Raw genomic sequence first — 24,160 nt, 5'->3', positions numbered from 1 at the left:
ACGATGGCACAAGAGCAGCTCAACTAGATTCTCAACTAGAATCTCAACTAGAATCTCAACTCAACTAGAATCTGGGTAATGGAGTCCAGTAAATGTTGGTGCTGGAGGCAGAGAGAGTGGTGGGCGCCCGAGAGACCGTGGGGACCAGTCTCTAGGGCTGAGAGCAGGTAGACAGCTCCTTAGCATGGACAGCTCGCGACCCTCCATCTGAGGGGAAAGGAGAGACACCACGTAGCGTCCTCTCTCCTGAGGACCACAGAAACTGCAGAACACGCAGACGTGTTCTACAGACACTACACCCAAGTCATCAGGAAGGAAGCCTTTTGTCCTAACGTGTTGCCGAACATGCCAAGTCATGGGTGTCTGTGCCTTGACCCCATCTCTGAGTCTTGTATTTTCCCTTAAGTAAACTCACTCCTGTAATTGTCCGTCTGCTGGACTACACTTTGAAGACCCAGGTCTGGGGTCACCTCCTCTACGAAGACACCCTTGGCCTCCCGAACCAGAGTTACAGTCTGTCCGGCACCTCGGAAATCATCTCACCTGGACCTCTGCGGACTGCATGGGAAGTGACAGAGCCCTCAGGGGGCCGCGCATGTGCTTCGCTCTGGAGGGAGAAGGAAGCAAGGCGCGCGCTTGGTTTGAGGAAGCGCCGCGCGGTCTGGTCTCCTAGACTTTCCACACCTCATGTCTGGTCAGTTTCTGAACTCTTGGAGGACAAGGGCCATGTTTCGTTCATTTTTGTACCTCCAGAGATTACAGGAATTACAGGAATTCCCGGCACAAATTAAGTACTCGCAGAGTTAAAAATGAGCAACTGATGAAAACCTGACTGACAGACTTTTTCCTTGGTGCCCGTGAGAGTAAAGGACAGCTGTAGACACAGCGTTTTCTTGCAGTCACTTCTTTATCATATCCTTTTCTAATGCTAACTTCTCAGTATTTTCATTCAGCTGGGAAAGACGCTCGGATTAAATACCGAGGTATAAAGGCTACACAGAGTTAGTGATTTGTGTTAAATCTGGATTTCTTACCCAAATTCCTTTCTATCCTCTTAGAAACCAGGTAACCTTTTGGCCACTTAATCACGCCATCCTTGGGTGGTCACCTACCGTCTCTAATCTTCCCTTTACTGGCCTTTAGAGTGGGAAGAATCATCACTTCGACTATGGAGTTTGGGAGGAATTCAGGGTTTTCCTGGTACTGGTGCTCAAATCTTGAGAAATGTCATTATATCAACACAGATGCGGGGGGCAAAAGTGACGCCAAGCCATCCAGCGTCTCCCCGTCAATAACAGTGACTGTGGTCAGGGACAATGTGCACAACAGCCAAGTTTCTGGGTCATTTATGGTCTTACTATGGACGAGAACTCCTGAATGCCAAGAAAGCTCACCTTCGAGAGCCGAGTGTGGAACATTCCACGAGACGGGGAGCTTTCTACTATGAAATGACTGCTAAGGAAGAAAAGCCTTCAAAATGTCGTGTTTTAATAAACTAAACAGAACTGTCTTCATCCTCAGGGAGAATGTTAGAGAACTTTGTACTGAACATCCTTATGTAACTGCTCATTGTCCCCTGACCAACCTCCAAAAAAACTAGTAATAAAATCTGAATTGTTTTTCAAACTTGAAAAAAAGAATTTTTTAAGGCAGTGGTACGTGCCTAAATGGGGTATGGAAACTCACTTCTATAAAGCATGAAGATTAAGAAACTTAGCCATGCAATCTGCAGATTCAATGCAATCCCTCTCAAAATCCCAATATCGTTTTTTGCAGGACTAGCAGAGTCCATCCTAAAATCCATATGGAATCTGAAGGGACTCTCAAATAGCCAAAAAATCTTAAAAAAGAAGAGCAAATCCAAGGTTTCATACTTTGTGATTTCAAAGCTTACTATGAAACAAGTCACCAAATCAGACGCTGGCAAAATGACAGACACATAGAAACAGGGTAGAGTAGAAAGCCCAGAAGTAACTCCTCTTGTATTCGGCTAAACGACGTGACAAGGGAGCCAAGACTGCTCTATGGGGAGAGGACCGTCTTTTTAACAAATGGTCCTGGAACGGCTTGTTATCCACATGTGGAAAGGGTGACACTGACCTTTAACTTACAGCACATAAAAAATTTAACTCTAAAAGGAATATAGGCCTCAACGGAAGAGCTAAAACCACAAAAATCATTAGACGAATCCATAGAGCAGAACCTTTATGACGTTGGATGGTGCAGTGATTTCTTAGCAATGGCCCAAGAGCACGGGGGCAGATGTGACGTGGAAATGACCACTGAGCCCATGAGCAGGTGCTCAGAATCCCTAATCATCAGGGAAAGGTGAATGAAAACCACAGTGAGATGCCACTTCACACCCATCACGATAGCTACTATGAAAGAAACAAAACCCCTAGAAAACAGAAAATAACAGGTGCTGCTGAGCATGTAGGGAAATGGGGCTCTTGTGCACTGCGGATGGGAAGGTAAAGTGGTGCAGCCAGTGTGGGAACCAGTAGGATGGTTTCTCGGAAAATTAAAAATAGCACTACCAGATGACCCAGCAACCCCACTCCTGGCTATCCACCCAGGAGAACTGGGAGGGGGACTCAGATCCTTGCACACCCATGTCACAAGCGGCATTATTCACAACGGCCAAAAGATGGAGGCGACCTCCGTACCCAGCTGCAGACGAACAGACGGCAGCTCGCGGTCTCCCCAGACCATGGACTAGTACTCAGCGGGAAAAAGGAAGAAGGCTCTGACACCACTACAGCGTAAATGGACCGCAAGGACGTGGCGCTCCATGGAATCAGCCAGACACAAAAGGACAAGAACTGAACAATTCCACTGCAATGCAGGGCCTGTCGTGGTCAGAGTCTCAGGGATGCGACGTGCTGGTGGGCAGCCGGGGGCGGGGGAGGGGCTGGGGAGCGACGCTCAACGGACACAGAGCTCCAGTTTGGGAGGCGAGAGCGTTCTGGGGACGGGTGTGCTAACGGCTGTGCGGCTGCGGAAAGGTATTTAAAGCCACTGGACTGTATACTTAAAAATGGGTGAAATGGTAACTTTTACGTTATGTGTACATTTGTTATAGGTTATTTGTATTTTATCACAATTTCAAAAAATGTCTAAAAAGTACACTTAGCCATAACCTAAAGCATTTTAAAAAGCGAGGCTCGCAAGGTCCACAGTGGCGCCCAGGGATTTTTATCAATGGCGAGCAACGGAAACCTACAAAGGCCGTGGGCCAAGCAAGTTACGACCGAACTAGAGATGTGTTTAATTCCTTTAAACGTAAGCTGTCAACAAACAGAACTAATAGTGGAAATGTGGATCTGATTTTAAGGAATCTCACACCAAGGACTTTCTGCACAACAGCCAAAGGGTGAACAGACGTATTAATGCGGCTACGAAACTAATCTGCAGACGATGTCGTGGCCGAATGGTACAAGACTGCTGGCGTCGATGTTCAGTTAGGGTTGTAAGGTCTGCCTTTATACTGAGCTCGTTTATTACAAGTAAGGGACACCGTGGTCTTCATTAAAAAACACTCTGCACTTATAGGCCTATCTTTATGCTTTTTCAAAGTGAGATTTTTCAAGGTAAATACATAAAACATTGGGCTACGTGTAAAGCACAAGCACGACATAGAACTGTTACCTTTATGTGGTTCCTTGGACAGCCATATGTCTGTGGGTCCGACCAGAACCTTTCTTGACCAGATGTTGTAGATAATTTCAGAGACACAAACAGCTGATTGGGTTCGGTAACTACATTTTCCCCCCTTGCAGGTGTCGTCACTCTAGGGAAGAATAAAAGGCAGAGAGATAAGGTTGACATACATAATGAAAGAGAAATTCTAATAAAAAGGGATTGGGTTCTCAAGGAGGCTCGTTCACTTTCCGTGCACTTGAAGCAAAAGACTGAGATCAGGCCAAGTGCGCAGGTACGGGACATGCCACGGGCAGGGACGGTGGACGGAACCACCTGCTGCCCCAACCGGCTAATTCTTGATAAAGGATTCACAACAGAAGAGTCCCTTAGAAAACCACATTACAGTCTGTGATGTGAAAATGACACAAAACCGTAAGCCAACTTTTATAAAAGGAAGCATGAGAGTCGTTTTGGGACTGTGTCTGTGAAGTGTGGAGACTGACTGGATGGCTCAGGGGCCAGTGACAGAAGCGTGAGCTGGGTCTGAACGGGCACGTGACTCGGGTCACCAGGACACTGCCACGTGTGTGCACTGAGGTTTGCTCTTCTGCCCAAGACCCGAGTACGCCGCAGTCCTTCCGTAGGAAAGATCTTACGAGGGCACGTCATGTGCTAATTAAAAAAGAAAACAAAATGCAATCTTAAGTAATAACTTAAATTTTGTATTTGCTCTAACTATAAAGCTACACCCAGATGGGGCGTTTCTCAGGGGCTTTGTGCTTAGTCTGTGGTCCGTGTTTACAGTCACTCCGAGTAGTGAAGACGCTGCTTGCGGAACTGGCTGAGAAAGGTTTTGATGGCGTTCAGGTGAGTGCTTTTATGAAAAGGCATGTTTTTTTCCTCACCAAATGAAGAATGTCAAATAGATAATTTAGATAAATCTGATAAATGAATCAACATAAACTAGACAATTAGGGGGTTGAAAAACAGGTGAATGAGAGCACGTTACTGACCAAAGTCAGTCCATCTGACATATTGCCAGCACTTTGTTTAAAAATCACATTTTGTAAAAAATCATTAAAATCATTTTTAGGTCTTGCTCTTCTGGGGATCCCAGATATTGACCCGGACCACTTCAGGCAACTTCTGTTCTACTGTCATTCTGGGGACCCTTCAGGTTCATGGAAGGTCACAGAAGAGAGACCTGGAGAGCACTGTGTCTAGAGAAGTCTGAGGGCACCTTTGTCCACAAAAGGTTGGGAAAAGGACAGGTTTTCCCTTGAAATAACAGGCACCTGCAGAATAGTTTTGTGGACAAAGTGACGGTTTTATCCTGCGTGCACTGCACTCTCCGCGACACGTGCATGAATCAGGGCGTGAAATTCAATTCTGACTTCTCCACGGAACTCGGAGGCAGCCTAGGGGTGTCACCCCTCCGTCCTCCCAGCCACACTGGACAGGGCGGCAGGGTCCTTGCCCGGTTCCCTGGGCGCACGTGGCGCCAGACACCTGCCCGGTCCAGAAGAGGGGGAGGCCCCGGGGGACTGTGATTTCAGCTGAGTCCTGACCAGACGCAGATTAAAAAGTCGCTGGTGAGTGGATTATCAGCTAAAGTCCCTTCAGGGGCATTTGAAGCTTCTTACTGAACGAATATAAATATTCCGATTTAAGACAACTGGTGTGTAAAACAGAAATTTCTTCTTAAAAGGAGAACTTAGAAAATAGAACGGAGTGAGCTGAAGTGACCCTTCTTTGAGCAGCAGAGCGTTCACTATGTAAGAGCTTCCAGAAGGTTCTGGGAACGAGTGACCTCCCCAGGGACATGATCCTATAGGGCGTCCCCTTCTCCCCGTTATTCAGGGGCAGGAGGAAGGATTATGTTCCCCCGTTCCTGCTGCTGTCTCCAGTCCCCGCGCTGCTTCTGATCATGCACAAGGGAACGCCCAGGACGAGCCCTTAGGTGGAGGGTTTAGTGGACGGCTCAGTTGCAAAAGGCAAGTGACCCAGCCCGGTGGGGCTCTGCAGACACCGGCCACACTCTGTGCTCAGCCGGAGCTGCTGTGGCAATCTCCCCTCACCCACGGCCACTCGCACGAGAATCTGGGGGGCTTTCTGGAAGGCATTTGTCAGTATGGGAATTACACATTTTTCTTTGTTGCAAAGGGTTTTGCGCTGGAAGAAACAACGCACACACCGCCGGAAACCTTAATCCACGGCCCGCAAGGAAAGCGTCCCGCAAGACTGACCCTAAGTGGGGCGCTGAGCCTGATTCGTTGCACTGACCGCGGTGGGAATGCCCCGGTGTGCCTGTCCTCACTAGTGTGCGCGTGGGTGCACCTATGTGCCGCACCGCAGTCAGGACACGTCCGCCGACCCCAAGGGCCCCTCGGGCCTCCCGTCGAACTACACCCACGTGTACCCGCGAGCCGCGTCCGTCCTCGGTCCGGTCTTCGTGTCAAGTCAAGAAGGTCCGTAACCTTTCGGGACTGGCCTTTCCCCGAGCCCCATCCTCAGAACCGCGTCCGGGGCGCTGCCCTCCCGGCATGTCCACGTCCCCGAAGGGCGGCGCCGGGCCTGGCGCGGACACCCACGGGCGGGCGCAGGCGACAAGGGGACCGAGGCCGGCGGCACTCAGCGCCCCGCAGTCCTGGTCAGAAACCGCACCTGCGGGGCCGCGGGGTGTCGCCGCTCCCGGCTGCCGTCGCGGTCGTCCCGCAGGGCTCACGGGGGCTGCGGAAGGCACGTGGTCGCCGGGGCCCGGGCGGGCGCGGCCGCGGGAAGCTGGTCCGCGGCGCCGGCGGTGTCCGCGCGGCCGCGGGCGCAGGGAAGGGGCCCGCGGGGACCGAACCCCAGAGGTGACAACCGGAGAAATGACCACCCGCGACGGTCACGCGACGCGCTTGGTCACGCGCTCCGGCCGCACACGCAGCTGCGCGGCCCGTGTCCGAGGGCGGCGGGACCCACCGCCTCTCCGCGCTCCGCCGTTCCGCTCCGACGGCGTCGCTGCCCGCCGGGCCCCGCGTCCACGCTCGCGGGCGGAAACCAGGGACACGAGAACCCGCCCCCCGCGGCGAGCCCCGCACGCGCAGCGCGGGAAACGGCCTCTGACGTCGCGGCCGTCGCCCCCGCACAGTTCTCGGCAGACCCGCCGCGGCCGGGACGCGTGTGACGGGCCGAGCCCGCCGGGGCGCACGTGCGGGCCGGGGTCCCCGCAGCCGCGCGTCGGGCCCGACCGGGTCGCTGCCGCGCCCCCGGGGCCCCGACCCGCCCGCCCGCGCCGGCGTCGAAAGGCCGGAAACAGGCCGCGCCGATCCCGAGGCGAGGAGCGCCGGGGCCCGATCGGCGCCGCGGACGCGGTGAGCCGCGCGGGGGCCTCCGGGCAGTTCCAGGCCGCGGCTGGGAGCGTCCCCGGCCCCCGCGGGGCTCCGAGTGCGGGCGGCACCGCGCTCGCTCCCTCGCCCGCCGCGCCCCGAGGGGCCGGGACCCCGTCGGTCGGCCGCGCCCCGGATGCCCGCGCGGGAGGCAGGTGCGGCGCGGCCTCCGGAGCGACCCCCGGGGCGGGCGGGGCCGCGGCTTCCCGGTCTCTGCGCGCCCGACCCGTCCGCGTTCTCACAGCATCGGCGGCGCGGATGTGGCTCCGGGCGAAACGCAGTGGAGGCGGCGCGTCCGCCGCGGGGCGCCCCGGGGCACGTCGGACTCGGCGGCTGACGCGCGTGCGTGCGGTGCGCGTCCTTCCGGTCCGCGGCGCCGGAAACAGAAAGCGTGCGTCGTCCCCAGTTCAGGGGTGATGACGTCATGTTTGCTGTCCAGGGGGCGATCCCATGACGTCACGCGTCTGCGTATCGGGCGTGGTTAACACGGCTCTGCTGTGTCGCAGCTGCGTTTTGTATCGAGGCGCGCATGCGCACGGGCTGCTGCGAGCTGATGACGTGAGTGCTGCGACGCGGAAGACGGCCTCGGAGCCCGGGCGCGTCCCGTCTGCGAAACGGCCGTGAGCAGCCTCCGCGTGGGCGCTTCGGGTTGAGGAAGGCCCGGCCCGTTCGCTTCCCTCCCTCCGGCCTTCGTTTCCGGGCGGCGAGGGCCGTGCTGCGGCCCGGCTGAGGGCCCCGCCCCGTGCCACGCTATATCCCGACGGTCTCTGCTCTTGAGACGCTAAAAAGCTACATTGTATCCAGTTTGCGGTTTGCAGTGTTTCCTTCTGACATTGCGAAGACCGTGCACGCCGACCTGCGACACAGGGACTGTGACGACCCGAGTGTCACGAGCGGGGCCGGCGCAGGTGGACCGGAGGCGACGGCGCCCGTCGCAAGCTGCGTTGTTCCATCAGTGTCCCTCGTTGTCGCTGTCGCTCGGGCCTCCCACGGTGCCCAGCTCTGCATCCGAGGCCACTCGGCACCGCGCGCCGGCCACGCGAGGCCCCGGCTGCGGGAGCAACTGCAGCAGTGACAGCCTCCGGCGTGTGCGTGACCTCGGGGGCCTCTAGGGACCTCTCGGAACACCTGCGAACTAGAATCCCACTCGGAGCCCATCAGACTGGTTCTGTTGGTGACAAAAAAAAGTCTCTGATTTCCTGGTTTTAAGCATAGGCATGGAAACCGCTGTGTTTGGCGCCTTTGTCAGTAGGGCCCGCACTACAACCTTGAAAACCCAGGGACACGGGTCGACCACGGGGATGGGCTGCGCTCTAGGAATGTGCATTTATCCGTGATGATGTGCCCTCTAGGAGGGCAGTGGCCGGGGAGAGGGGGTGCCAACAGCCCTCGTGCGCTCTGCTCCGGGCGGGAGGCTGCCACGCCAGCCGCGTCCACACCACCTCCCTGCTCCGCCCCTGGGCCGGGCTGCTGGCACCTGGAAGCACTTGGTGTGGGTTCCGGAGCCCCAGAGTGCGCCTAGCCGGCCCCAGACGGCATGTGGCCTGGCACCTGCAACGGTCAGTCCTCAACGCGGAACAACAGGAGGCATCGAGTTTTTAGAAATTTGAGAAAAGCCGGGTGGTGGGTATGAAGGAGGACACGGACCCCACGGAGCCCTGGGTGTTACACACAAACAACGAATTGTGCAACACGACACCAAAAACTGGCGACGCACCATACGGTGCCTAACAGAACACAACAGAAAACCCTTGATAACTGTCCGCATTGAAGTTAGAGGGGTCAGATGCTGTACGTGGCTTGCTATGAAATGGGGCACCCCAATAGCACCCCCTCCTATTCCCAGCTCCACGGAGGGAGAAATTCTCAATTCTTGCAAGCCTCCCCCCTGGTATCTGCCTCTAGAGCCCTAAACAAATGAGTGTCCTTGGGCACAGCTTCCTGTGATAAGCCGTTGACTTCCCACCAGGGAGAATAGGACGATGCCAGGAGGCCCCTGGCCACTGTGGCTCGCCTGCTTTCTGCCCCCCAGTGTAGTTACATCATCAGGCATTGCATGAGATCATCACTCATTATAGTCATGACGGGGGACACACTACTGACCAATGGGCCATGGGCTACGCCGTGACCCTCAGCTATCTGTAACTGTGTGTACACGCTCGCGGCCGGGGTGCTCCCTGTGGCTCGAGACCAGACCCCCCCATCTAACTGGGCTCCCCTGGTGACATGGGCACACACTGGCTGTCAGTCTGCATGACGTCCCAGGAGAGCACACCCCCCACTGGCCAGGCCCCTTGTGGGTCCCCTGAGGAGCTCGGGATGCCCCTGTCTGCCACCCCAGCCCACCGTCCCTCCCCAGTAACCTGTCTCCTGTGTCTTCCTCTTTGTTGGATGAAGACATCATCCCATACCTTCCTGAGGAAGATTCGTACCATTTTTATAACATTTGTCAGAAATGTAACGTCCCCTGAGATGTCCAGCGGTTATACTGCACTGTCTCCTGCCTCCGAGACGCCTCGTCCGAGTCCTTCCCCAGACGCTCGTACACAAATTACCAGCAGGCTGTCTTTATCCTCAGCAGGGGCAGGCGAGCGGGTCCGTTTTCCTCCATCATGTTGGGTGCTCCAGAGGCCTTCCGGGACAGTCTCTCCATTTCCTTCTGCACGGGCTCCTTCTCCCCATTTCTCTGCTCTCTCTTTGCAGAACTTGTGCTGGTCCAGCGGCCGCCCTCTCTCCTCTTCCCGTCCTCCGTTGCTTCACCTCTCCTTCCAGCCAGGGTCCTGGGGTTCCCTTCTCTGCCTTCTGGTGCGCTTTAATGCTTACATGTCAACACCCGTACATTTCAGAGTGCTCTCTTCATTATTTGATGTTCTTGTTTTGTAAATGTGCTAGTTCTTCCCCGTTTATGGGGACGTGCCTGCGGCCCCCCTTTCTTTCTTATATAGCTTCTGTCTCCTACGACTGGCTTTTCCCCTTTGTGCTTGTTGGCTTGTTCTGGTGCCTTTCCTGTGAGAGGATTTGCTCAGACACCTGGAGGTCCTTGGCCATCACTCGGGCTTTGGGCCTTGTGAGAAAGTGTCTTGGAAGCCCTTTTCACCCCGTGGATTTCCATGGGGGGGAGAAGCAGGCTCTGAGCCCCCGGAACAGCAAGTGGGAGACGGGCTCCAGGAGCAGACCGCGGCCTTTGGATCCCGCCTCTCCCACATGGATCCTTGCCTCCCCGGCCACTTACCGCGTCTCCTCTCCCTCCCGGTGACCTCATGGGTGAAGCGGAGACCACTGAGGAGGTTATGAACTTTCAAAAAAATGATAATGTCTTTGGGATTGTGCCTGTTATACAGTCAGTGCTGCGGGAGTGTTTTTAAGAGTACGTCCGTGGGTACACAGCCCCAGGAAGACTGTTGCGTCTGTCCTGAAGAGAGTCTGCCGGAAGGTCAGTCACTCGGTTCCCTCTGACTCCACACTCAGCATAGCTCCCCACACTCCTCTGAACCCTGAAGAGCCCCTCTTTACCCTCATGGAGTAAACACTGGGTTTTTGACTGAAAGGGGACGATGTCCAAGTGTCCAACCAGCTCTCCACATGTTGGTGCAATGGCTCCTCACCTCCATGGGGCCGATTCTGCGAACTCTAGATGTCAAGGGCTTCGAGGAGGTTCTCCGTACACCATGGCCAGCTCTCGGCTGGGTTAGATTCTCCTTGCTTTGGGTCTAGACAGTCACTCTCTGTCTCTGCGTTCTAGCTTCCAGAACAGTGTTTCTATCATCCAGTCTTGTTCTTTGTTTTTAAGATAAACATGACTCCCCTGTCACTGGAGTGGGGTTTTAGGGGCAGCAGAAGCAAATGGGCTTAAATACCCTCTCTTTAACTGAATACCCAACACTTTAACGTCTACTAATCTTTTTTAAACGAGAACTCCATCCAGAGATGGGGAGACACCATCCAGGGAGTTTTTCACTCTTTCCTTCAAAAAAGAATCATCCTAAACCCCATCTTTGCCTTGACTTAACTCTAAATAAGATTTATGTATTAAACACTAGCTTCTGTGCCTGAAAACAATTAGCAAAATGAATTTTCCTATTCCCACCTCGAGTGTCTGTCTCCCGGGTGATCACCCCTCAGGAGCCCCACCCGCTGCTTCTTGAAGTCGTAGCCCAGCTTTTCCTTCTCTGTGTCGTCCTGGGTGGTTCCGTCCAATATCCCATTTTCCAGACCAGACCCTGCTGTCTGGGCTTATCCCACTCTTGTTCTCCTGTAACGCCCCTGTGGGGGTGTTATTCATCTAAAATGCAGAAACTGTGGGTTTCCTCAAGGATTAGAGTGTGGCTTACTCATAGTTGTGTCCTTAAAACTTAGTGCAACAAGGGACAGTTTGGCAAAAGTTAAGCGGTTACAGAATGAACATCTGGGAAGTAAAACCAAAACCCTGACGTCGCTCCTGCCGGGCCCAACCTTCTCTCTCGGCTTCCGTTCCTGTTGTACCTCAGACGTTGTGCTGAGACACGCAGGCCCTTCCCGGTTCCTGAGCCCAGAGGCCCCACCACGATCCCTCTCCCAGCATCTGCACTGTTTTAGGACACACTTGGAAGGAGCTGCGATGGGTTGGAGACAGCTGTGGCCTGGCTCGCTCTGAATTCTGAAGTTGGGGTGGGTCTGCTGCCTGCGCTTGGCCGCCACACGGGGTGTCCCCTCCCCGAGCCCTGCTGGGAAAGCACACCTCGTGTGAAGAAGGACAGACGCCAGGCCGTTTGTTCTGGGAGCCCGTCTGGGGGTGTGAAGTCAGACCAGGACCCTCTCCGTCAGCGCCAGGGGCCTGGGTGCAACAGCGCCGTGTCCTCACCGCCTGAGGCCTCGGTGAGGCTTAATGAGAGCACGCGGCGCGCCCTTAGTGTAGTGCCCTTAGCATAGCGCCCAGCCCGAGCAGGGGCTCCTCGCGGACGCTTGAAGAATTCTGACAGGGATGTGGGAAAGCGCCGGCAGGGACTTGCATAGTATCTTATTAGAATTTTGATCTAGAGATTTGAATTTGAGTTTATGAGGAAGAGAAAACATTTCAGTTTTTTGCAAAACTACCAGAAAATGGGTCTTCTTCCCAGGAGACTTGCTCCCACGAACCAGTAGACTACACCCTGCTCATTTGTAAATTGAGGTTTTGACAGGTCCTGACGTGCTTCCCCAAGAAAGGTTCAGGGTTCCTGGGGAGTTGCCTTGGAGGGGCTCAGGGCAGACAGGACCCCACAGAGGCCACGTGAGGGTGCTCTGTCCCCTCCTCTGACCCGTCTCACCCAGAGGTCTCTGCTCCATCCGTTCCGAACCCTGGGACTCTGCCTCCCATTAGAGCTGGAGGTGGATGCTGGCCTGGCTGGCCTTCCAGAAAGAGAACTACTTGAGGGAGCCAAGCACAGAGGCAGGAGGGAGGGAGCTCCCTACGGGCCCCTCGCTGACACCCTGTACCAGAGACCCCGTTCTTGGCTGCTTCACTCCCTGGAAACACAACGTAGGGATGGCTCCCTTTCCATTTTCGCTGATTCGCAAAATCTGTGTGGTTTGCTCAGCCGCCTTCTGCGTGCTGATTTACACGCAGCTTAGACTGTGGGACACAGACTCCACAGGTGTGTTTGTCACCCTGGGGTCCCCTTCCCTCCATCGACTGTGGGCCATTCAGTGACAACACACGTCATGCTCGGAGCAGAGGGTCCAGTCGGGAGCTGCCGTGCAAACCCGGCCTTCACTCCTGAGTCAGAGCCCGTGAAATAGCGTCCGTGTTTGAGTAACACAGGTGTGTTGCTACAGAAGCGCCCAGTCGGGGTGCCCAGGAGACAGCAGGTGTCACAGGGGAATGTAGCCACCACACGGGTGGGTCTTCACCTCCTTTCCACACGATTGCCCATAAAGTCCCAAGAAAGAGATGTAGCCTCGATTTCTGATAACCTTCGAATTTTCAGGTGAAACTTTTGACAAAGCTATGGAACATACAAGATATCTCATGGGGCCGATGTGGACAGAGATGCAGATATTTCCTTCTTGGTAAAATAAATATATTTCAGAAGAGAAGCTTATGGGAATGTATTTTTTCCCAGACGAACAGTTTTTCTCTATTACCCTTCATTAAAAATATGAGACCATCCTAGATTAAAATATGGGATGTTAGATGTCATAAAATCAAAATTAAGGGAGAAACACGCTTCTAAAATCTTACCCAATGATGGTAATATTCAAATAAAAGACCAACAAAAAATTCTTAACTACGAGGCTCAAAATTCAGGGCTACATACAAGGTCACAAATACATTCAAAATCGAAATTCATGGTGATATTTACCCTGAAGGACAAAGCCACCCCCACGTCACTGGGTGCCCTCCGCCCCCCTTCCTAGTGCAGCCTCCAGACTGAGCTCATTGCCTGCCTTCAACCGCCTTGACACCTACATGACGCGTCCAGGTGGCCACTCGTGACTCCTTCCCCAGTGTGAGTTCGCTGGCCTCTGGAGCCTTGCCTGGTCTCCCACACAGTTCCCCAAGGGGACAGGAAGGCTCCCAGGCTTGCCAGGGGCCTCCTGCTCTTCTGAATGGCAGGGGCCTCTCTGCCGGATTCTCCGCCAAAGTGAACGTGTGTTTATCTACCTCCTTGGAGCAGGTGAAGTAGGGGGCACTGGGTGCTGTTGTTTTTGAGAGAACTTACAAAAATGCTGCTTCTTTCAAAGCTTAATCATTTGTAAGGCCTTTTCATCTATTTTACACACACACACACACACACACACACACAATATCTAGAATTCTAGTTGGAAGTTATAACCAAAAGAAGATATTAGCACAAATGAACAGCCAGAAAGCTCAACTTCTTATGTTTTGCAGCAGTGATTTATCCCTTTATGTGACACGCGTTTCTTCCTGCGTGCCTGCGTCATGTCGTTTTTCATACCTCCCTGTACATCTCCTCTCCACTAAAATCAGCAGCTTGAATTCTAACTATTTAAGTCAGCCCGCTTCAATGGCCCCTTCCTCCAAAAGCCTTTCTTTCAATTCCCAAAACAGTAACCTGTAGTCCTTAACTACCAAAACACTTTAAAAACTTTTCGGGTGTCACGGGCATTATACCTCGTATTAGGGTTAGAGTCATACCCTCTTTATCTTATTAGCTGAGTATTTGTGGCCAAAATTAGCAAAGCAAAATAACATGATCACGGTAATGGGAATACTCACAAAGCACTGCTGTCCAAGGCACGGTCCACAAGCTTCGTAAGTATCGGTCCACAGAAACCTCGCCAGCCCGGACGCAAGGACTGTTAGAGTCATTGCCTCATGGGACAGACTGAACTCTGCTACTTACTAGCTGTGTGGTCAGGGACACAATACTTGACCTCCCTAGACTTCCATTTCTTCACTGTTAAATGGTATTATATATGAACTTTATCTATATTAACTGTGAGTTTAAATGAAATTCGTTACTACTCTTGCCAAAGTGCTGACCAGAAAGACACTGACTCTATGGCCATACCCATTCCAAGAGGAGCCACAAGTAAGAGATGAAGACAATTGGGTGAGGTGTGGAGGGGAGATTCAGAAGTGGCTTGTGTGGGGTGGGGTGGCTTATCTGAGGGCAGGCATCATACCCGGCCGTTGGAAGATGAAGGGGAATCGTGACCACTGGAATGCTGCTCTTGCCCCCGACCCTACTCCCACCACTGCCCTCAAAAGCAATGACAGACACATGACAAGAGTTTAGCGAGGTTGTCTGTAGGCACAGTGTCACTTGGGGGAGTATCGTTTGGGAAATAATTTACATCAGTATGAGAGAATACAAAATATGTAAGAAGTTTAACCAAATAGATGTAATATCTCTATAGGGAAAAATGATAAAACTTTATTAAGATCTAAACCAATAGGGGAAAAACCACACCATACTTAGGAAGACTTAAGATTGCGATGATGTCAGTTCTCCCACAAATTATTGGATGATGCAATTTCATCCAAAATACCAAAAGGATTTTGTAAGAAACTTGATACTGTAGGGAATAGTCGCTGGCCAAGAATACCTAAGACACTTGAGCAGAAGAACATGAGGGAGGGGAAATTGCTAGCCAGACTTCAGGACTTCCTCTGAAGCTGTGGTAATTAAGTCTGTGTGCTTGGCAAAGGATAACAAATTAACCTATAAAACAGACCATTGCACGCTGCATGACGGTATTACAGAACAGAGAAGACAGATGCGGGAAAGAGGCATTCTTGAATATGTGGGGTTGGACAAACAATGATCTCATAACGAAAGACAAAGTTGGGTTATTACATCTTACATACACTCAAGATGGACTAAGGGGTTAAATATTAAAAACAAAACCTTAAGACTTTCTCTAGAGAATACAGATGAAGAGAATCTCAGATCTTTGAGTAAGAAAAAATTTAAGACACAAAAAGCATTGATGATAGAAAAGATGGCTGAACTGGACTGTAGTAAATGAGGAGCTTTTCTTATCAAAACACAACTTAAAGAAAATGGGAAGTCGAGCTAAAAACTGGAACATATACTCTTGATCTGCATAAAGAATGTATAAAGAATTAGAAATGAGTAAGAAAAGCATATTCTCTTCAATAAAAGATTGGGCAGAAAATATTGATAAGGATTTCACCAGAGGAAACACATCCATCATAAATAGGTGAAGAGGTTGTTCACAATTATTCATCAGAGAAATGCAAATTAATATCCATCCATCCAGCCAGCCAGCCATCCAACCATCCATCCATTTATCCATTTATCCATTTATCCATCCATCCATCCATCCAGCCATCCAGCCATCCAACCATCCATCCACCCTCCCACCCACCTCTCTGTCTAACCTTTTCAGGTCTTTGACCCCGGTCCATATGTGGAGTCACTGTGCTGGTTACGAGCACTCAGAACTGACTAAGTCCAGTCTCGTGCCTCCGTTTGCTCGCAGTCTTACTCAGGAGTAAATACCTGAAGTGATGAAGGACAGAAGAAATTCCAGGAGCAATCTGCAAGATATCAAAGTGTTTTCCTTTTCCTGCCATCTTTTTTGGGTGTGACAGGCACCAGGTCACTTTACCCTGGAGAGGGAGATGAAGAACCGGGACCCGGACACACCTGCACACGCGCTGTCTCAAGCATGCTGTGCACATTCTGAACTGCCTCCTCAGACCTGAAGTAGGAAGACGGCCACGCATCAGCTACGATGGTTCGTCAAGCTGAAAGTAGGAAATCAATGACCTACTCATTTTAAGAAACAAGAACGCACCATGAACAGAATGAGCCCTGGATACATCAGTTTCATCCAGCTGATTATTTGCGCGTCCTTGGTAGAGTCATTTAACACCTATGAGTATCCATGTGTGGTTAATATCCATAATTATACCTTATCTGCATTCCTAATTCCTAACGAATTATTTCGAAGATCAAATGAGACAAAAAATGATGAAAACACTTTAGAAAGTATAAGGTGGTACTAATACAATGTAGGAATGATTAATACTAGTGGTGATGCTAATAATAGTGCCAGTGGGACACGAGGACAAAAATAAAAGAGCGGTACTTTAGGAAGCAATGTACAGACGAATCCCAACCCTTCAGAGGCTTTCGGATTTATGCCATGGAAATAAACATGTTGGTATGTAGTGAAACCTCACAAATCCTGACTAACTGGGGGAAAGCCAATTTGAATTTCGGAAAGGTTTTAAAAGAAATGTAGCTCTACTCCTTTGAAATGCGTAGAGTAAAGGAGCCACGGGTTAAGACTGCTCTGCGGTGCTTCGATTGGGATAATGTTTAATCATCATCAGTTCAGTCAGTCAGTCAAATATCTACCGAATGTTTGAGTGCTGTGTTCCAGGCCAAGCTCTGGGGATAAACAGAGAAAGGAGGTATTGACCTCGTACTCAAGAGGTCCACTGTGGAGGGGGTGGTGCTGACAAGTTCATGGGGCATCACTGCAGAGGATGTCGAGTGTTGTTACAGTGTAGGGAGGCTTAGGATGCTCTGGGCCCACTGAGGAAGGACGCGTTTCTCGGTTTGGGGAGTGAGGGAAGACTTCCCATAGAAACTGGCACCTGTATTGCGACCTGAGAGGTAAGTCGGAGTACGTTATAAAAGGCGACAGAAGGAGGTATCTCAGCTTTGTCCTGATGAAAGTCAGACCGTGAGAGGTTTTCAAGTGTGCATCCTGGATAACAGAATGTGCTGTTTGGCTGAATGTGGAAGACGGACAGGAGAGGTCGGAGTCTGGAGGACGGAGGTCTTATTATGCGGTGACCTCACTTTGGACACAGGTAGCAAAGACAGAGACTTATGAAGATCAGGAACTCCGGGGATTCACAGGTTAGAAGGAGAAAAGGATTCTGGTTTTTGTAGAGTTTGATTTTGGGATATACTTGGGGCTTCTGGGAAGGGGGACTTTTAGCAGAAAGATGGATGTAAACAATCGCAAATATAGACTCAACACTGGGTTCATGTCGGACCGTGAGCTGCCGTGTTCCTCGACACAAAAGAAGCTGGTCTTCCTGGGGAAGACAAGCACAACTATCCAAATGACCCAGTCTTCGGGATCAGCGCGATGCTGGCCCCATGGCAGCCCTGGTGGCCTTTCCTTCTGTGCGGCTCCTTCTACCCACCCCTTAAAAATGGTTGTTCTCTGAGGTTTTGTTGCCTTTTTAGTGCTTCTTCTCGTTGTCCCCGGGCAGTAGTACTACTTCTCAGGGGTTTCACTGCCACTTTTGTGCTGAAAATCCCCAGGGATGTCCCGAGCGCTTCACTGATTGTATATTTGTGAGTCCAGATGTCTAAAATGACCTATTGGAATGTCTCACCGGTTCTTCAAATTCACCACGTTCAAGGCTGAGCTAACTTCTGCCCTTTCGCTGCTGCCAGGGAGGGTCCTCGCCCTGTCCTCACTTCCGGGAAGGATGAACCCCCGAAGCATCGCAGGGTCCTCCTTTCCTCGGCTCTCTTGCTCCAAACCAGCCCACGGTCTCTGTCCCACCTCCTGCCTCAGGCCAGGCCCCGCGCTCTGCACTGGAAGAGCGAAGGCTGCCTGACTGCTCCCGCCCCCGTGTCTCCTCAGCAGCTACAGCCGAGCTCCTCCTCTGTCAACTCCGCCTCAGCCCCCGGTGGGGACAAACCGATCAACCAGCCAGTCACTTTCCCCAAGCTCCTTGGCGCGTCCTCCAAGCTCCCCACAGAGGCCTGCGGCCACTTTTGCCGCCCTTCTCTGTCTCGCTAGCGATTCTCGCCTGTGCGCAGCCCGGGGCACGCCAAGCTGCTGCGCGTCTTTGTTCCCGGCTGAGTCCTCCTTCGCCGGAGTGCGGCTCCTCTCTCTCCTCGGCGAACTCGCCCTCAGTGCTTAGTCCGAGCCACTCCCTCGAGCCGGCCTTCCTCTGACTCCCTCTCCGTTCCTAGCGGGCTGAGGGCGGCCCGCTCCGTGCTCCCGGCTCCGTCCACAACACGTGCCAGGACACCGCCGCCGCTGGCCTTACCTGCTCTCCCACAAGACACTCGATATCCCGGCATCACAGGACGGGTGAAAGAAGTCATTCAGTGAATGTTTATTGAACTATGTTTTGTGAAAAGCCTTCATTAGCAATGGAAATGGAATAAATAATGTTTTTCAGTAATTTCACTTGTCCTGTGGGTGAGTAGAAAACTTTTCTGTGAACCACGATAGAACTGTCGCCTATGTTAATAACCTGGGTAAGTCGACAACTTTGCCCTTAACCAAATTTTTAAAAATGCCAACTGTTTCATTTTTAGTTTCACACAAAAGTTAGTCATTCCTTTGAATAGTGCCTGTTTAATCCTTATCAATAGAAATATCGATAAGACAAAGACTGTTCTGAAGTCCCTTACCCAGGACTGACCAGTCGCCTGAAGAGTCACAGCTACTGTGAGCTCAAGCTCATGGCAACACACCTCAAATGTGCTCACATCTTCATTAAATAATCATGTCAGAGGACGATCAGTAAAGCCCGCATTATAAATACATTCATAGGAAGAGACATCAACCTATAGACTAAAATGTCAGCCAAGACTTGGAGAAACCCACAGGGGTAGACAGTGTCTGGTTGGAAGAGAGAGCCGTGTGGCGTCAGTCCAGGAGGAAGGGACGCACGACCTGAAGGTGAGCAGGTGGCTGTGAGCGAGAAGGACCAGGACACGGAACAAGTCGGAGTCCAGAGGAATAACACAGATTGTTGACGCGATCGTTGGGGAAGAGCACTGCGTCCGTCTGATGACAAACTTTGGAAGGAGCTGTGATGCCCTTCAGTAGATGAACGGGTGAGACGTGGCGCATGTATACAACGGAATATTCCTCAGCTCTCAGAAAGGATGAACACCCACCGTCTGCCTCGGCGCGGATGGAACTGGAGGGGATGATGCTGAGTGAAATACATCAGTCAGAGAAAGACAGTTATCAGACGGTTTCACTCGTGTGTGGGGCGTAAGGAACGGCGCAGAGGATCATAGGGAAGGAGTGAAAACTGAGTGACAAGAAATCAGAGAGGGAGACAAGCCATGCGAGACCCTGGACTCCGGGAGACACACGGAAGGCTACAGAGGGAGGGCGTGGGGTATGGGGTAACCGGGGGATGGGCATTTCGGAGGCCATGTGATGTGACGAGCACTGGCTGCCGTATGCGACTCATGAATCATTGAACATCATATCAAAAACTAATGATGTACTATATGTTGGCTAATTGAATTTAAATTAAAGAAGAAGTCAGTTTGATAAAGTCTGATCTCATGCAGAGGCTGTGCAGGGCGTTCGGACGTCTGAGTGCTGGAATGATGTTATAATAAGAACTAATACTTACATAAGCCGCGGAATATCAGTCAGCCATTAAAGGAGTGAACTAGCCATTGCAGTGACGCGGATGGAACTCGAGGGCATTAGGCTAAGCAAAATACATCCGTCAGAGAAAGACAAACACCATATGATTTCATTCACTTGTGGAGTTTAAGAAACAAAACAGAAGAACGTAGGGGAAGAGAAGGAAAAATAGAATAAGATGGAAATAGAGGGGGAAAACCGTAAGAGACACTGACCTCTAGGAAACGAACTCAGGGCCGCTGGAGGGGAGGCGGGTGGTGGATGGAGTAACTGGGGGACGGGCTTTAGAAGGACACGTGATGTGATGAGCACTGGCTGTTCTATGCAACGGATGAATCATTAAATTCTACCCCAGTAACTAATAATACATGTTAGCCAAGCTGAATGTAAAAAAAGAATTAAAAGAGAACTAACACTCATCAAGAGTTTGTTCTGTGGCAGACACGGTCTTACTCAATCCTTACAAAACCAGTGTCGTAGCCATGGCTGCCCCCCTTCCCTACAGGTGCATGAACGGGGGCACTTTGAGGTTAAAACACCTCCGTGATCTCGGGAGCAGTAAATGGCCGTACTACGTCTCAAACCAACCAGACCCTGACCCAACACTCTTATCCACTATCCTGTAGAGAGAATACTTTGGGGCAAAAGCCTGTGTCTATGAAAAATACCTACAGAAGAAAATGGAAGAACTAGAGACCAGGAGTGAGAGACCAATTTTAAGATAATAAAATCTTAGATCACTTGGGACAGAGAAGATATAAAGAAAGGAAAAATATATTTCTAAACAGAAGTTCTATCAGAGGATTTTGACCTTTTATGGTCAGTTTCCTGAGCACCCTGATGCTGTGGTCTCTCTTGGCGGCGGAGGCTGTGGCTCTTGTGGGCCACCTGCTCGGTATGCACGTGCACTTTGGTGAATTTGCCGTCACCCAGGGCTAGTACCCTTCTAGGTCGGGAATCTCCAGTTGAGGCTCTGGGACTGGGGGGACCAGGTTGTGGAGGAACATGCAGTATGAGGTCACCTGGGATCCCACATAGTAACCTGTGGTTCAACAAGGGGAGCGACAGGCGGGGGAGCGTAGGAACCACGCGCGCTACCTCATTCAGTCACACACTATTGCTTCGCGATCCTACTCATTGTGTCATTTAGTCACAAAGGCAGCTCGAACTATACTCTGAATCATATTGTTTGAAAATAATGAAACCTGGAGAGCTAAAAAAATTATGGCAAAACAATAAAATTAACCATTTTAGAACCACAGCAGTTACCCAAAGCCATGGCATAAACTGAACATCATCCAATCCAGAGAGAACACTAAGTTTCCATTAGATAGTGAATGTCTGGGACAATTAGACTTGAGGCTCTTCTCAGCACTCCTCCTCCTGGTTCCATGGTGTGTCAGCCAGAAGCGGGCAACATTGAGTCCGATTTGATGGGGTTTGGAGTTCCATGAAAAGTACCATCTTCAGGGCACAGTCAGCATTTTGTCTGAGTGCAGTTTCCTAGGAAATCTCTATTCTTAGAGCATGGTGGGAAGAAGACTAACTTCAGGGTACTCCTGAAAAATAGCCAGTGCTGGCAACACTCAGCTGCCCAAAGCAGTGGCTTCAGATGAGGCAGACAGAAGCCAGACTGGGGGTTGAAAAGGAAATCCTAGAGAAACCCCAAGAACTAACAATACCAGTGAGCTTTGGAAAGCTCTGGCACATCCTGGTGGTCTAAAAGGCTAATTTGCATGTGCAAGGCTGTGTGCATATCCAGGAAAGATGTACAGAAGGAAAAGCACTTGTTGTACAGCTTTGGGGAATCTTGAGACCCTACATAAGCAGAGGAAGGGGTAGACTGTCTTATAAAAAGCCACCTGGGTGGCTCAGTCATTTAAGTGTCTGCCTTCAGCGCAGGTCATGATCTTGGGGTTGTGGGATTGAGCCCTGCATCGGGCTCCCTGCTCAGTGGGAAGCCTGCTTCTCCCTCTCCCTCTGCTGCTCTGCCTGCTTGTTCTCTCTCACTCTCTATCAAATAAATGAATAAAATCTTTAAAAAAAAAAAAGCCTGACATTTGAAAGCATGCTTTTTTACACAGATTCCTCTGACAAAGGGTAGAAGATATTCACAAAATGCATTTAGGAAAAACCCAAGCCATCTTAGACTGACTGCTATATTGACCAGGCAAGACACCTAGGAAGCCAGATACAAAAATTAAAAATGAACAAACAAATCCCAATTTAAAAAGAAAAGATACCAAAGAACTCAGTGGTCATACCATGCAGGGCATACAAAGTGGATAGAGTTTAACAAAAGGAATGCAAGATAGGTACAGTAAAAGCTACCAAAAATTGTTTCAAGAAATAAAAGATCTAAGTAAATGGAAAGACATCCCATGTTCATGGATTAGACCGACCTACTGATTTAGGGCAGACTTCTATCAAAAGCTCAGCTGTGTGTTATTTGTTTTTTTAAAAACTTGTTTGTGTATTTTCTTTTTCCTGAAATGATTAGGCTGATCCTAAAATTCCTGGGAAAATGCAAGGATACAGAATAAGCAAAACAGTCTTGGAAAGAAAGAGCAGAAACGGAAGAGCCAAATCCCTGACTATAAAACCTACCACAAAGGGCTACAGCAGTAGCCCAGACAGCGCGGTCCTGGTTTAAGGACAGAGAGATCAGTGGAATACAACGGAGAGTCCAGAAATGAGCCATCATATCTATGGTTGATTTGTTTCGACAAGAATGCCAGAACTATTTAATAGGGACAGGACAGTCTTTTTATCAGACAGTCCTGGGACAGCTGGGCTTCCACATGTGGAAGAACCAAGCTGGACCATTGCCGCATGCCGTGTTCAAAGGTGAACTCGAAATGGATCATAGACCTACATGTAGGATCTAAAACTACAAAATTTCTAGAAGAACACATATACGTAAATCTCTGTGACCTTGGGTTTGTCAATGGTATCTCAAATAAAATACCAAAACACAAGCAAAAAAAAAAAGTGTCTATTGAACCTTATCAAAAATAAAAACTTTTGTGTGATGAAGGACACCATTAAGAAAATGAGAAAGCAATATACAGAATCAAAAATATTTGCAAATCATCCACCAGAAAAGGACCTGTACCCAGGATATGAAAATAATTATTTGATGCAAAAATACAAAGACAAACGGATTTAAAAACGAGCAAATTATTCCAATTGACATTTCTCCAAATAAGATAGACAAATAGCCAATGATGGCATGAGAAGATGCGGATATCACTTGTGGCCAAAACCACACTGAGATAACACTTCACACCCATTAGGATGACTACTATAAAGGGAGAAAGAAGGAAAACACCAAATGATAGCAAGGATTAGAGAAATCAAGTCATCCCACATGGCAGGCCAGAATTTAAGCTGTGTAGCTACTTTGGTTAAGACCATGGCTGGTCCTAAAAATGCTAAACACAGGATTAACATAACATAGCAATTTCACTTCTACCCAAGAGAAATGAAAATCCACCCCAAAGTTGTACATACACGTTTACAGAAGCATTATTCGTAACAGCCAAACTGCGGGAAGACCATATTTCCATGAATGAAGGCATAAGGGAACTGTGGAATATACGTACAGTGGAATACTCCTCATCCTTGAAACGGGATGAGGATCTGACACATGGCGGGCCATTGAAAACTTCAGAACCTATGCAAAATGAAAAAGCTGGTCACAGAAATTCATACTGATTCCGTGTATGGGAACCGTCCAAGACTGGCAGAGGCAGCAAGTGGGTTAGTGACTAGCACGGTGCGGGAGGAGGCTGGGGTAATGTCAGCTAACAGACATGGGGCCTCGTCCTGGGGTACCGAACCTTTCTCACAGTTGATGAGATGAGAGTTGCCCAAATCTGGGGATACAGTAAAATCGTCAGATTACATACTCCTGATGGGGGAGTTTTACTATATGTAGAATGATTCTCAGTAAAGGCATAAAAAAATATGAGTTTCCACTGTAGAGAGAGCAAGGGACACAGTAGGCTCTTTCTCTTGCCAAAGCATCTTCAGGTTTTGTCTCTAAAGTTCATTAGTGGTCACTGAAATGCTCCAGGAATGGGAAACAGTTCTTGACTCCAACTTTCCACTCGGCCAGCCGCCCCTCCGAGAAATCTCTAAGATGGCGACCAGACTGCTTCCTTGACGCTGCTGGTTTCATGACCAATGGACTCGACACGGTGGCTCCACAGGGCCAAGTGGCTCTTCATGGTTTTCACTAAACTCACACACATGGTTCCATCACTTCCTGCCAGCCGTTTGTGTGTGCACGGACCTATTCGTTCACCTGG

At 50.5% G+C, this 24,160-nt stretch overlaps 1 protein-coding gene and 1 long non-coding RNA gene across 16 annotated transcripts in view; one reads left to right on the top strand and one right to left on the bottom strand.

The window, feature by feature from the left end:
• Positions 1-24,160, bottom strand: part of MYT1L (myelin transcription factor 1 like) — a 392,068-nt gene that overhangs the window by 165,001 nt on the left and 202,907 nt on the right. For all 15 annotated transcript variants that reach the window (XM_032353449.1, XM_032353451.1, XM_032353453.1 and 12 more), the window contains exon 4: positions 3,649-3,790. The gene's annotated coding sequence lies outside the window, so the exon portion shown is untranslated. The remainder of the gene's footprint in view (positions 1-3,648; positions 3,791-24,160) is intronic.
• Positions 2,956-5,889, top strand: LOC116596259. Its single transcript, XR_004288088.1, has 3 exons — positions 2,956-3,005; positions 4,447-4,509; positions 5,806-5,889. It is a non-coding gene; the product is annotated as an uncharacterized LOC116596259 (long non-coding RNA).

The sequence above is a fragment of the Mustela erminea genome, chromosome 7, assembly GCF_009829155.1.
Source record: "Mustela erminea isolate mMusErm1 chromosome 7, mMusErm1.Pri, whole genome shotgun sequence".
Taxonomy (NCBI): Eukaryota; Metazoa; Chordata; class Mammalia; order Carnivora; family Mustelidae; genus Mustela; species Mustela erminea.
Note: the sequence above shows the minus strand (reverse complement) of the source record. Positions and strands in the feature narration are given on the sequence as shown.